Genomic DNA, 13,116 nt, shown 5'->3' with positions numbered 1-13,116 from the left:
ATGACCCCCTCCATTGCCACAAACAAACATTAGACCCTTTCGCCTAACTTCTGTGCTTGGAAACCATGTTCACATGTACTTTTTCTTAGAACTTACTTTGGGCCAAAAAAATCTTCCATTCCAAGTTTTTTATTTTGTGCTTTACAGGTGGTGGCTCTGGAAAGCTGTTTTGCTCATCTAGTGGCAGACTGAGAACATGTCCCATCCAACCCGCAGCACGAGCCACCAATGCTCACCGCTCCTTCTGTTTGTTGATATATCCCAGAGAAGTCACGTGAGTCGTTCCTGCACTGTTATTGTTCCAGGGCTCATGATGGAGTATAACATTACATGAAACCTGGACTGTTTATTTAAACAGAGAGGGTCCCATCAGGGTCACAACCTGATGTCTCGTTTCCCACCGGCTTGACGGTGCTGTGGGGAGACCAGAGGCTTGTGTTTGGGATGCTTCCATATCCAACACAGTAGGCAGAGAGGGAAAACGGATTTGGGGGAACTTATTTAGAAAGAACAAAGTCGAGCCATGCTTCTTGCACCAAACTCGTCTTGGGAAAATGACTCCTGGTAGTATAAGTTGCAGATCAAGGCATTTAGAAGGAGAAAGTGAATGTGAAAAGCTTTTAAAACCCTTTCAAAAGCTGTCATAAAATACCCTTGGCCAGCATTCTAGCCAGCGCAGACTGATCTAGCATCTTGGACATCACATATAGAGGCTGATTTACCGCAAAGGAGGGTCTGCTCCATCTCCTGGCCCCAGCATTAAATTATGACTTCCCCTTTCCAAAGCACCCTCAGAGGTGGCCTCAAGCCATGCAAGACTGAAAAAAAAGGGGGTAGGACATCTTTCATGGCAAGCTGTGACCCCAAAGCAGAGCATTTGCCCTTGGAAACAGATGGGGGAGATTCACCAGGGTGCAGCACAGGGCTCTGTGTCCCAATGAGAGAGATGCTCCAGCTCCTCCTTGGGTCACCCTACCACTGCATCCAAACCCATATCTGTGCCCTGCCACACTCCATGCGTGTGGAAGACCTCCCAAGAGACACCACAACAGAGGGCATGAGGTGTCCAGCAGAAGGAAATGCCCATCAGCAGGTGGCCAAGGGTCGGACCTCAAGAGCAGGCTCCTGTTTGGGGCTCTGCCCTGGATGTGCTTGGTGACCTTGAGCACGACTCCTGATCCCTGCCTCTCCCCTCGCCCCGTGCTCTGCCGTGGATGTTTTTGGAGCAGCCCTTCTCTCGCTGGGTGTTTGTACAGTGACTTGCATAACTGGATGATGATTTTAGCTCAAGGCTTTCAGTCCCATGATAGAGCCCGTAGTAATCGAATGCAGTAAGCGATGTGGCAGAAACCAAACAGGAGTGTAAAAAAAGAGAGACGTCTGTTCAAGGGGAGGAAGGAAAAGCCTGCTGATTTTCTTGTCATAACGAAGTTTGTCCTGGATTTGCTTTACCGTAGAGGAAAGGCAGGGAAGGGTGACCTGTTAGGAGAGGTTGCGTTACAGGCTCACCTAACGAGGGGAGAACGCGCTGCTTTGTGTGTGTCGGGGTTTAACAAGCATTTAAGGCAAAGATTTCTTTAAAGATACCAAGCCCAAGTACACCACAGCTGGGAAGCACACATGAGCAATAGCTTTCACATGCTAACAAATAAAAGATCCTTGCAAAACAGATGCTGAGGTTTGTGGGGCTGGCACAGGCTCGCTGCTGGCAGGGAGTTAACTCACAGAAAACTGAAAGGTTCAGAGATGGAAGAGTATCTAGAGACCGTTTGTTCATAAACACAGCTGAGGGCCAGCAACCTGCTTTATACCCTGCCTGAGCTGCACTGCCGGAGTCATTCCTTGCAAGGTTTCTACAAGAGAGAAGGCAGATATGCAATTCTACTGCAGCCCACGCTCTAGAGAAATAATTAAACAGTTTTCCTTAACCTCTTGAACTTTTCATTTATTATTGCCATCCATTATGTCTACCTTCTCAAATAGCAGGATCCTGAAAGCCAGCTCCAGGGGTCAAGGGTTTATTGTTTAATGGAGATAGAACATTCTGTAAATTGCACAAAGTCACAATGTTTAGAAGAGAAGCTTCTGGTGTACTGAATCTTTTCAATTTAACAAACAGTGAGCTTTGACATATGTTCTTCCTCCATAGCAGGAAATTTGGGATAAGTGCAGTACTGGCATAGACATGTTACCAAATCCTTCCTGTAAACCAAATGACATCTGCATTCAAATAAAAACATTCCTTGCACCAAATACCAGGAAATACTAAAGTATCACTATTCTTCTAAGGTCATGCTAAAATGAAGTTTTTGGCTTTTAGAACACAAAGTAAGTTTGTACAGGGCCAAGACGTTTTGTTCAACACACATTTGCTGTTACAAATCCCAAGAGACGTCCTTCTGGGTCAAATATGTGCATGTGTCTGTAGAATTTTGCAAGCATTTAATCTTCTTCATATGAAAAAAGAATAAATATTTTAGGAGCGTGGACTTACATTAACAAATATTGCTGTTGCCTTTGTTTTTACTAGTGCTCTGCTTTTCAAAGGCAGAAAAAGGATTTGCTTAAAACAAAGCAAACATCCTCAAAATGCACCATGCCAAAATAATCAAGGGAATAAATACCTGGGATTTACAAAATATGAATATTCTTCAGTAAATAAACTGAAGCAAGAGCAGGCAGGGAGAGAATGCTGCTGTAGTGATGGGGAGGGAGTGCTGAGTGTAAATACTTTCATCTCATAGATGGCAAATCAAGAACATTTAAAGAAAATAAATGTACGCAGAGCAGATTCTTCCTTCTCATGTTACTTTCAGGGGATTTTACTGCTGATAGTTAACGCCACATAAAACCTTTCGAATATTATGCCAGCAGATGAAAAACTACAATGGCAGAAACAGCTTCCCATGGATAATTAGCATAAATATCTGCTTAAAGCTGAGTAATTTGTTCACTGTACAGGATGTACTTCAGCAGTTTTATGAGCTAAAAAACACAGGGAATGTTTTGAATGACTTACATTTGAAACAGCACAGGCAGATAGCAGGCACTTTTCAGCAACTGCCGTACAAAAAAGTCTTCTCTGAGTGAATGAGTGTCCGTTCCCACCGAGCTTGGGGCCAGACGTCCCTGGGAAGCTTCGCCCAGACACATCCCTGCAGCTTCCCACTTGAAGGAACATTTTCATTTACTGGGAGGACTGGAGGATCCAGACACTGAAAATGGGAAAGAAACAAGAGAATAAGGGAAAAAATGAAAATGGAGGGGGGAAAAAAATCAGTGTTTTCCAATGTCCTTTGAAAAAAATGCAGTTTCCAAAATGATGACCTTTTTCAAAAGGTCGTTTGAAAAAAAAGGTCATTTCTTTCAACAGACACTGTGTTTGACAAGTGTGGCTTGAGGAAGCACCCGGGACGGTGGCACTGGCTCTGGGGCAGGTCCAGTGGGACTCCCCACGTGTATGTCACTCCCACCTCCAGCACCCAAGAAGGCTTTCTTTAGGCTTCCTTGGTGCATCTCTCTCCTCCAGGGCTAGAAGCTGGGATTTGTCTGGTCTGTGTTTCCAGAGTCATGGCATCTTCAACCTCCCCAGCTCCTGCTAAGGCAAAGGGGTTGGGAGGAGCAAAAGGACCAAATGGGAACAACCTGAAGGGGAGGTGGTGGATGATCCTGTAAACCTAATGCAATCCAAGCCCTGGAACGGAGCCTGAACAGGACCTGATGAACTTGTGGGTGGAAGATAACCCAGCCTTGCAGCCCACAGGAGGACAGTACAGCTGAAAACACACAGATATTCAGGTTTTAATGGAGACCCCAACCCTAAGAAGGTTGCTCATTTCAAGTCTGATTCCCCATCTGGCCTTGAACTTGTCTGTGGTGCTCCCAGGTTCAGCTGTACCTCCCGTGAGTGATTCCCCTGCCCCAGAGCACCCCAGGCAGGGCACGAGCAATTCAACAGTATCTAAAGAGAGCTGAAGCAACCAGAAATGCATATACCCTGGTCTTCTACAGCACACATTGAGTTGCACTGGTACCAAATGCTGCTGAACTCATCAGGACCTTTATATCCTTTTGATACCTGTGCCCATCTGGGCTGTAATCCCTATGGTCTCCATCCTGGACCCTACAACAAGACCTGAGGAGATGAACTGCATGTGCACAAATGGAAAAAAATCACTTCTGTTCTCAAGGTTATATTTTTCTTCTACCTTTAATTAACTTATTTTTTAAAACTTTTTATTGCAATCCAAGAATTGCAAAGGGAAACTGGAAAGACTCTCTATTACCTACTAGAAATGCCTAATGTAGGCAGTATGACTGCTCCACTCCACTGCATGACTCGGAATTGCCTATTGCTCTTTTGTAGACAGTTTATAAGAATGCAGGTGGGCACCTTTGGGATGTGATCAAAATGCAGCCAGGTGGGGAGCCCCTAAGGAGGGATCTGAAGTCAGCAGTGGCCACTCACCTGGTTGCAAGCCCCCTTAGTGCCCCCGTCTACCCAGACACTTCAAGGATCCCAACACCTTGCTGGTTTTGCTCCATTTCTTATCCCAACAAAAGTCTCCCACTAGCTTCGATGAAGCAAAAAGCACTGCTGCTGGCCTGGGCTGGCCCCACACAGCTGCCCACGTGCTTCAGCATCGATGGAGTAGCTTGGCCGGTGGCAACTTGCAGGGAAACCCCCATCCGGGTTGCAATCTTGAGGTACCGCCGGAGGCAATCATCTCCCTGCTGAGTTAAACCCCAGCACTGGGCCGCAGCTTGCTTTCCAAGTGAGAGCTTGGAGCTGCTATTCAGACCTTATATTTAGAAAAATGTGGGAAAAGAACTAGATCCATTTCAGGGTTTGTATTTTTGTTGGCAGGATATCTGGTATCATTATGGAGAGCAAACCCAGGGTTTTTCTTTTTTGAAAAAACTTTTTTTCAAAGTATGCATTTTCTTGCCAGAAACATATAGAAGAAGTGGGATCTGATGGGAGGAATTTGTGGGTGAGAAGCCTGAGGGAGCAGCAAAATGATTTCATCGTCACATCCTTCATGTGTACAGATGTGCGGGTCCCAGGGCTGGGAGGACTCCAGAGGTCTCCTCCTCCATCCTCCTGCCCTGTGGCAGAACCAGCTCGACCTGGTGATGGAGACAGCACATCTTCCCAGATACTCTCATCCTGACTTCATTATCATCCCTGTTAGAGAATTCCTTGAGTTTGCTGCAAGATACATCCAGGATGTACATTGCTTTTCCTGCCAATGATGGTTGTAGGGGACAGATTATTTCCTCCCTTTGCTGCCATGTACAACCCCAGGTAGCTAAATAGCATGACAGAGAGCTCCTGAAGGATTTGCAGACCAAACCAGGTTTGCCTGGCCACTTTGAACACCAGCACATGACAGTGAAGTGTGATTCATTTTGAGGGCTAATTTTTGCAGCAATCTGGTATTTAACACATTTGCAGCAGACCAGGGGATCATAGAATCACAGAATGGTTTGGGTTGGAAGGGACCTTAAAGACCATCTAGTTCCAACCCCCCTGCCATGGGCAGGGACACCTTCCACTAGCCCAGGTTGCTCAGAGCCCCGTCCAACCTGGCCTTGAACACTGCCAGGGATGGGGCATCCACAACTTCTCTGGGCAACCTGTTCCAGTGCCTCACCATCCTCACAGTGAAGAACTTCTTCCTTACATCTAATCTAAATCTATCCTCTTTCAGTCTAAAACCTTTACCCCTTGTCCTATCCCTACACTCCCTGATGAAGAGTCCCTCCCCATCTTTCCTGCAGGCCCCCTTTAGGTACTGGCAGGCTGCTATAAGGTCTCCCTGGAGCCTTCTCTTCTCCAGGCTGAAAAACCCCAACTATCTCAACCTGTCTTCATAGGAGAGGTGCTCCAGCCCTCTCATCATCTTCATGGCCCTCCTCTGGACTTGCTCCAACTGGTCCATGTCCTTCTTACATTGGGGGCCAACAGCACATTTAAGGACAAACCCCTGGCAGGCGATTTGACATATGTACTCTGGCAAACATACTTGCATGTCACTATTTAAAAGCCTGCAAGACATCTGCTCTGCCAGGTGGCAAGGCTCTTGCAGATGGGTCAGCAGGCGGCAGGGATGGAAAAACACAATGATCATAAGAAAATGACGCCCGTCCTTTTCCAGTCCTTAAGAATTAGCAAAATCACCACCAAAATACTGAACCCCAGGCTTAAAAAGCAGACAGGGAACCTTTGGGAAAAGCCAGCTGGCCTCTGGCAACAGGGACTCGTCATGTGTTGCCCACTAAGCTGTCAAGTTAAGGACTTGTCCTGCTATCGCTCCATCCTCAGAAGGTCAACGACTGGATTTGCTTATCGCCCAGAGGCACTTTACTCTGGTTAATTGGCACCCCTGGTGACAGGGAAGATTGATGGTCTCCCATCAGAACCTTTCACAGCAAGCCCAGGAAGGACACAAAGCTTGCCCTCACCCTCGCCTACCCATCTTTTACAGTGTTTCCCATGGAAATAGGAGACACGGGGAAAGACTCATTCGTGGGGAATGGATGGGTGTAATGTCACTAATGTCAAGGCAGCCTACAGTGAGAGGAGGGTAGAAGAGCAGCCTCAGACTTGTCTGTTCATGTGCCCATCCCTGGAGGATGCTGTGCTGCCTGGAGATGGGGCATGTTGCCTTGTCCTGGCTCCGTAACGCTGTGACAGGGGTGAGGCAGCAGCAGGACAGTATTTATTCCCTTTAGACAGCTCTTTCCTCACTTCAAGGCAGCTCAAGTGCCTCCACGTAGCACTTCTCTGTGGAGCACAGATGGGTTAAGATGGCCTCTAAAGTGATGAAGACCATAGCTCCAGGCCTGGTGCCTTTCTGATGCAGCGTGGAGAGATGCTGGGACCAGAAGAAGACATCAAAGCAACATCTCCCAGCCTGACTTTCCCACTTGTATCCCCTGTCGTGCTGAAGGACAGGCTCCTCTGGACACTTTGCTTCTCCAGAGAAAGCCTCTTTCTATTGGTGATCACTGAAAAGGACCAGATGTTACCTTTTAGCTCCCTATTGGCTCTAATCTCCTTTCTTCTTTGATCCCAACCCCACTTAAAAGAAACCCCGTATTTAGCTCCTCTTGGGTGGTCCTCAGGGAAGGCTCAGCTATTTCTAACCTCTTTTTGCTTTCTCAAGGCTCATGCCCAATGGCATATTCCTGCCTCCTTGCACGGTAGGAGGAAAACAAGCCATGACCCCTCCCAGGGCTGGGAGCAGGTTTCTGCAGCGGGAATTTGCTAAGAGCCTTGCTATACTGACTCCATTGGGGCAGGCAATTCAAACAGCCTAAAGTGTTCTTCTTTGCCCTCGAAGAGCCAAACTTCTCATTTCTGCCTGAAGCTCTCCCTTGTTTTTACAAACATCCTCACTTTTTCATTCTCAAAACCAGTTGTTTGTTGGGTAGAGCTGATGGGGCTGTAAATTGTACCTACTTGCCAAGAACCCCCCAGACCCGGAGGGACTCATGGAGAAATCCCACACGCATTCACCTCTTGTGTGTTCATCCTGACTTGCACAGCCATCACTTCGTGCATGAATTCTGATGGCCCAAGCTCACAGCACACACATGGCGTTAGTGACCAGGATCCATCATCTGCATCGGCAAACTGCCGCAAAGCCAAAGACAAAGTCTTGCTTTAAGCAAACAGAAATGTTTGGGACATACCAGACTTCATGTTGGAAATCAGAGCCATATTCTTCAAAACTCTGGCCCTTTGTTCAGACGCCCTTTGGAGACCTCCCGCAAATACCTCACTTGGACTTCCAGATGCTAGAAATTAATTTTATTTTTTAATTCTGTGCCACAAATCCTTAATTTTGGAATGTGCACATTTCCTGTGCGGTCCCTGGCTCCTAGAGACTACTAATACATGTGAAATTGCAACAGACGTTGATAACAAAAGTTTGAGGGTAAACCAACAGCTTTTCAAAGCCTTCTCTAGATAATTTATCCTAGACTGGCGAGTAGCCACAAATTCAATGGTGGGGAAGGAGGCTGCTTTTGATTTAGCTGATGTTTAGGTGTGAATGAGAAGGAGAGATATGCGATTAATCATTGGAAGCAGGGAGATGGTATTATTTTGATTCATACTTGACAAGTTTTCTAGGAATGCTGAACTCGAGTAGAAATGCATGGCGGACCCAGCTGTTCAAACAGTGTGATTAATTAAACTGATTCCATGTGAAAAACAACACTGACTCTCACTCTCAAATTGCAAATCATTTTCAATATATTGGGGAAGGGCCAGCTGAGTTTTATTAATTGCTTTGGAGGTGATGAATCAGGGTTGTCTACAGAGACCCACACAAGCGCACATTCCTGAGAACATACGTGATGATGGACTAGTTTCACGGCTGCTTGGATCAGCAAAGGTTGCTTTCCTGGAGATGCTGCCATTTGCACACAAGGCGGGGATGAAACCCCAGCGTACACGTGCTCCGCTGAGCGCTCTCTTCCCAACCCCGCGCTGAGACGCTTGCAAAATTGCAACGCGCGCAGATGGAGCCGGCGCTTGTGTTGCGACCAGCGCTAATAATAAAACCTCCTCTCCCCACATACGTACGCAGCTCGTTCACCTGCCAAACCACGGCTCTCTCAAAATATCAGCAAACTGAGAGCAGGCCTTGCAGTGTATGATTTGCCCAAGACCACACAGGAAGCCTGTGGCCAAGCTGGAAATTGAGCCCAAGGCTCCCAGCTCCAGGATGGGGTCTCGGCCGCGGGCTTGGGGCCATCCTGGGACCCTTCCCCATGCAGTGCGGGGCCAACGCAGGCAGGGAGACGTGAGTTTGACAAAAGCACCTTGCTTGCACTTATTTAAACCCAGCCCAGTGGTGGGATGCCCTTGCAGCAGGTGGTCAGTGGGACTTGCCCACCCCCAGGCGAGCATGACGGGGACTCGGCCCCATGAAAAGGTCCGGCAAAATCCTGCCCGGCAGTGGAGGCTTTTGATTTATATTTTCTCCGCCAGCTTGTCTGTTTTACTCATGCTGCTGACAAGGAGAGGGATATTTGATATGTGCTGAGGGGCAGATGTTGAGCACCGTGGAGCAGTGCTTGCAGGAGGCAAGGCTGCTTCTCAGGTGTAAGCCGTCTGACGGTCATAAAATGGCTTACAGGGGGGCAAGAGGGAAAGAAATAGATTAATCTGCCTGGTGCTCACAGATGTGGAAAAACACCCTTGAAATAGCTCAACTGGATGTTTGTCACCACAGCTGCCAACGGAGGGAGAGTGACAGCCCAGCAGCAAATGTGCAGACACCTTTCGACTCGACCAAATCCCGCAGGGCACCTCACAATACCAGGCAGTGACCCTGTGCTAACTGGCTTCAAATGTAACATTTGAAATACCTTGCAAATATACATCTGAGCCAAGATTTCCACCCTGAGCCTGGTGGGGAGGCTCTGAAAGCTTATTGCAAGCACCTGTCTGGTCTTCAGAAGCATTGATCTCCTACTGAAGTCAACAAGAGGAATTAGAGAGGCTGGTGGTTGCCAGTCTTTCTGCAAAACCATGACCATTATCCCCAAATTTGCTACCCAGGGAGCCCTTTTCTGACCCCTCGTGTTTGATCCCAGTGGGAGAAGCCATGTGCATAGAGATGTGTCCCAGACACCTCACGTTGGTGGAACACATGTGGCTCCAACCAGCCTTCCTCAGGGGCACGGCAGCAGGCTGGCTCCAGGAAAATATTGCTTTGTCCACCCTCTTCAGACCTTACAGGCTGCCGTTTCTCCAAAACAGCTGAGTGATAGTTAAAAAATGTTTGCCCTCTTTCCCCCCTCTCTGAAAGGAATGGGAGTCTCTGCGGACCCATTTATATTGCTGGCTCAACTGAAGTTAATAGGAATATTCCCCTTCTTCTCCACAGGGGCCATGTTTTTCCCTTGGGAGATCTGTAGGACCATTTACTAATTTCACAGACATCTCAGCAATTCCCCCTCGTCAACCTGAGCTTCTTAGAAATGGAGAATGTGATCTCCACTCTGTCTCTGGGTGATGTGACGCCCTTGCGTTCATGCTTGTGCTGCTCCAAACAACACATTTTCTGAGCACACTGTGTTTGTCTGAAAATACACCAGGAGGGCTGCCCAATTTGGAAATGACTTGAATTACAAAAAAAGCACAGCTGTCTTTAACAGCTCTCGAAGCTCATGCAACTAGTCTGCAATTTATTGACTAGGATTAGATGCTTATTGTCTATGACACTTTAAATACCATTACATTGAAGTTTATACAAGAAAGTCCAAGTTTTCAAACTGGAATCTTAGCAATAACAGCTGGACCATTTGTTTATGTGATAGACAGAAAAGAATGACTTCTGTAATCTGTGTATTTGGCTTCAGGATTTTCTACGACATGGGGAGACAGAAACCTACCCCATCCCTAATTGAGGATTGTTAGACAGAGCTGAACACCACCGGCTAATTTGTCCCTGATGTTAAGACTGCAGCCAAAGCTGGGGTTGAGTCCTTCCCTTGTCCCCTCACACCTGACGGAGAAGCACTTGAAACCCTCTAGCCCACCTCTGACAGTCAGGACTAAGTCTCCCGTCTCTCTCCCCCAGGCTGCTCACATTCCGCATTTTGTTTCTAGCATGAAAGACTTTGTTTTAAATCATAATAGTAACCAGGCTGTAATCACATTATAGCACACATGGAGAACTCACAAAAAGTCATGTGCTTTGGATTTGACATTCTGATTTATGGTTGTGCGCTCCAGTTACACAGCTGCAATCTCATTTTCGACAAAGATGTTTTCTATTTTTCTATTACTTTGCTTCACCCTGTCTTTATGTCGAAGAAAATGAAAGCCACCAGGTGAAGCTAGCACAAGAGGACAAATGTTTGCATGTTCTGGATCAAAACCATGATCAAATATTTTATGCTCTACTTTCATAAACAGCTTGCTACAGGCACATGTGAAGGGGGTGTAGATTCTTCATTTTGAGCCATTTGAAGTTCAAAAAAAATTCCAGACTTTTATTTATTCAGAAACTAGATCAGCCTATGAAATTCACATCCCAGCCATTTGATCATGGTGACTTCACCGAAGAGGGTAGAGGCTTGCAGAATTACTCCTTAGACATTTGAACAGGCTCTCTGCTTGCTGGGACACAACACTGCTCGCTGTCTGCTCCATCGAGCAAATTTTGCTCCATTGAGCAAATTTTACTCCTGAGCAAAGCCCAGTGGAGGTGGCAAAGTCTTGCTCTGCTCAGTTAAGAGCAGACTGCAGTCATTAGCCCTTCCCTCTGTCAGTAACCCGTTCGTTTTGCATTCCTACGAAGAGTAGCAGCATTCCAGCTTAATTAAAAAAGTGAGCACTTTTGCAGTAAATTGCATTAATGTTGGAAAGGGGCCAGAGCTTATGTTTTACATGAACCTCTCTTGTCTTTAGTGGAGTAAAGAAAAGAAAATGTCATCAACATTCTTTTCACAGTTTAAACACTGATGATCTATCTTTAGGGCTGGTGTTGGCTGAGCATTACATAGAGCACGAAACCACTGCTGTGTCCCTTACCAGGGGTAAATTATGCATTGCAGACTCATAAACCTTAAAGTGCAGTGTGAAATTTTACTAAAAGACCATTATTTTCATATGGGTTAGGAAGGGCCTAGAGGAAAACATATAGTGGTTCTAGAGCACATGTTAAGGAGCTGAAAACATGCGCGAAGGGAGCCTGTGTGGGTCAGACCCTGACCATGAGTCCTCACTGCAGCAAGGCTTTGACTGTAGACTCTTTGGGGCAAGTAACCCCTTTGTTTCAACAATGAGTAATTTTACCTCCTGTATAAATTCTGCAGGCTCCAAATGAGGGATGTTTCCATCTTCAGGGCAGTGGTACTCCAAATTAACAACTAAATGTAAAGGTAGAGCTGGGACTCAGCAGAGCTGAGCACTGAAATGAAGTGTCAGGGTGTTGAAAATGCTCTATGAACACAGCTGGGCACCTCTGGAGCAATGGCCACATCTCTCTGTGTCATGAAGGAAAACTCCAGAAAAGCTGCGTACATCAAGGGGACCAGAATAAAAAATTCACATTTTTTTTGTAGACCAGAGGTTCCCAACCCACAGGGACTCAATTTAACCACAGCCTTCAGTCACGTCTGCAGGGCCATGTATCGGTGGGAACTGGGAGGAGATGCTGCCCTGAGCCACAGTCTAAAAGGGTCCCTGGGGACAATTTCTGCTGCTCACAGGTTGCCAGCAGCAGCAGATCAGCAGTAACTTATCTCTGGGGGTAATGAAGCTGTTCAGCGTTGGACCTACTGAATAGCAACAAAAATGACATCAAAACCCTTGCATTTTTCAGGTGAAAACTGCAGAGTGGAAACCTCCCCTCTGCTCCACAAAACTTTGATGAAAAAATCCAAAATTTGAGAAAGGACGAGTCATTTGTTTTTCACTGTTGGCTAAGTCCCAATATTCTGGCTACGGTAATAACATTAATACCAGGTCTGTTCATCCTAAATATCTCTTCTATACAGTGCCTGAAATGGGCAGGTACACACTAGTGTGCAAGATCATCTGCCCCTAAGCCAAGCAGAGCAAGAGACCACCAGGAATTCTTTTTCCATGACAGTCCCTATAGATGGGATAATTTCAGAGGATGTCTGGGTTATTATGAGGGTTGGTCTCTCAGCAGAATAAAGAGCAGGCCAGGTCACTGGGACTCCATAGCTGCTGTCTAAAGCAAGAAAGGATGTGCCCAGCTGTGTGTGGCTGTACGTGTCCCAGTACCAGCTCCAATTCTGGCCCATAGACTCCCAGACCGACAGAGTAAGACTGAGCAGAATGACTGAGGCAGAAAAGCCATAGCATTTATTTCTCATGCAGTCACCCTCCATTATAGAATGGCCCTGGTAGAGCCAGTCAAAATATTTTTGACCAAGAGGTTTTCCACTGGAACATGCTATTCTTTCTGAAATCAAGCAGGAACTTGTTCAAATGTCAATGGCAGGTTTTGGTCAGGAAAAAGTCAAAACATTGCATTTTGATAGTGTACTTTCAATTTGTGACATTTTGACTTTTATATCATAATACAATCTTGTTCTATTAGAGTACATTATGTAGTT

Source organism: Harpia harpyja, chromosome 3 (genome assembly GCF_026419915.1).
Source record: "Harpia harpyja isolate bHarHar1 chromosome 3, bHarHar1 primary haplotype, whole genome shotgun sequence".
NCBI lineage: Eukaryota > Metazoa > Chordata > Aves > Accipitriformes > Accipitridae > Harpia > Harpia harpyja.
This window is presented reverse-complemented; position numbering follows the sequence as displayed.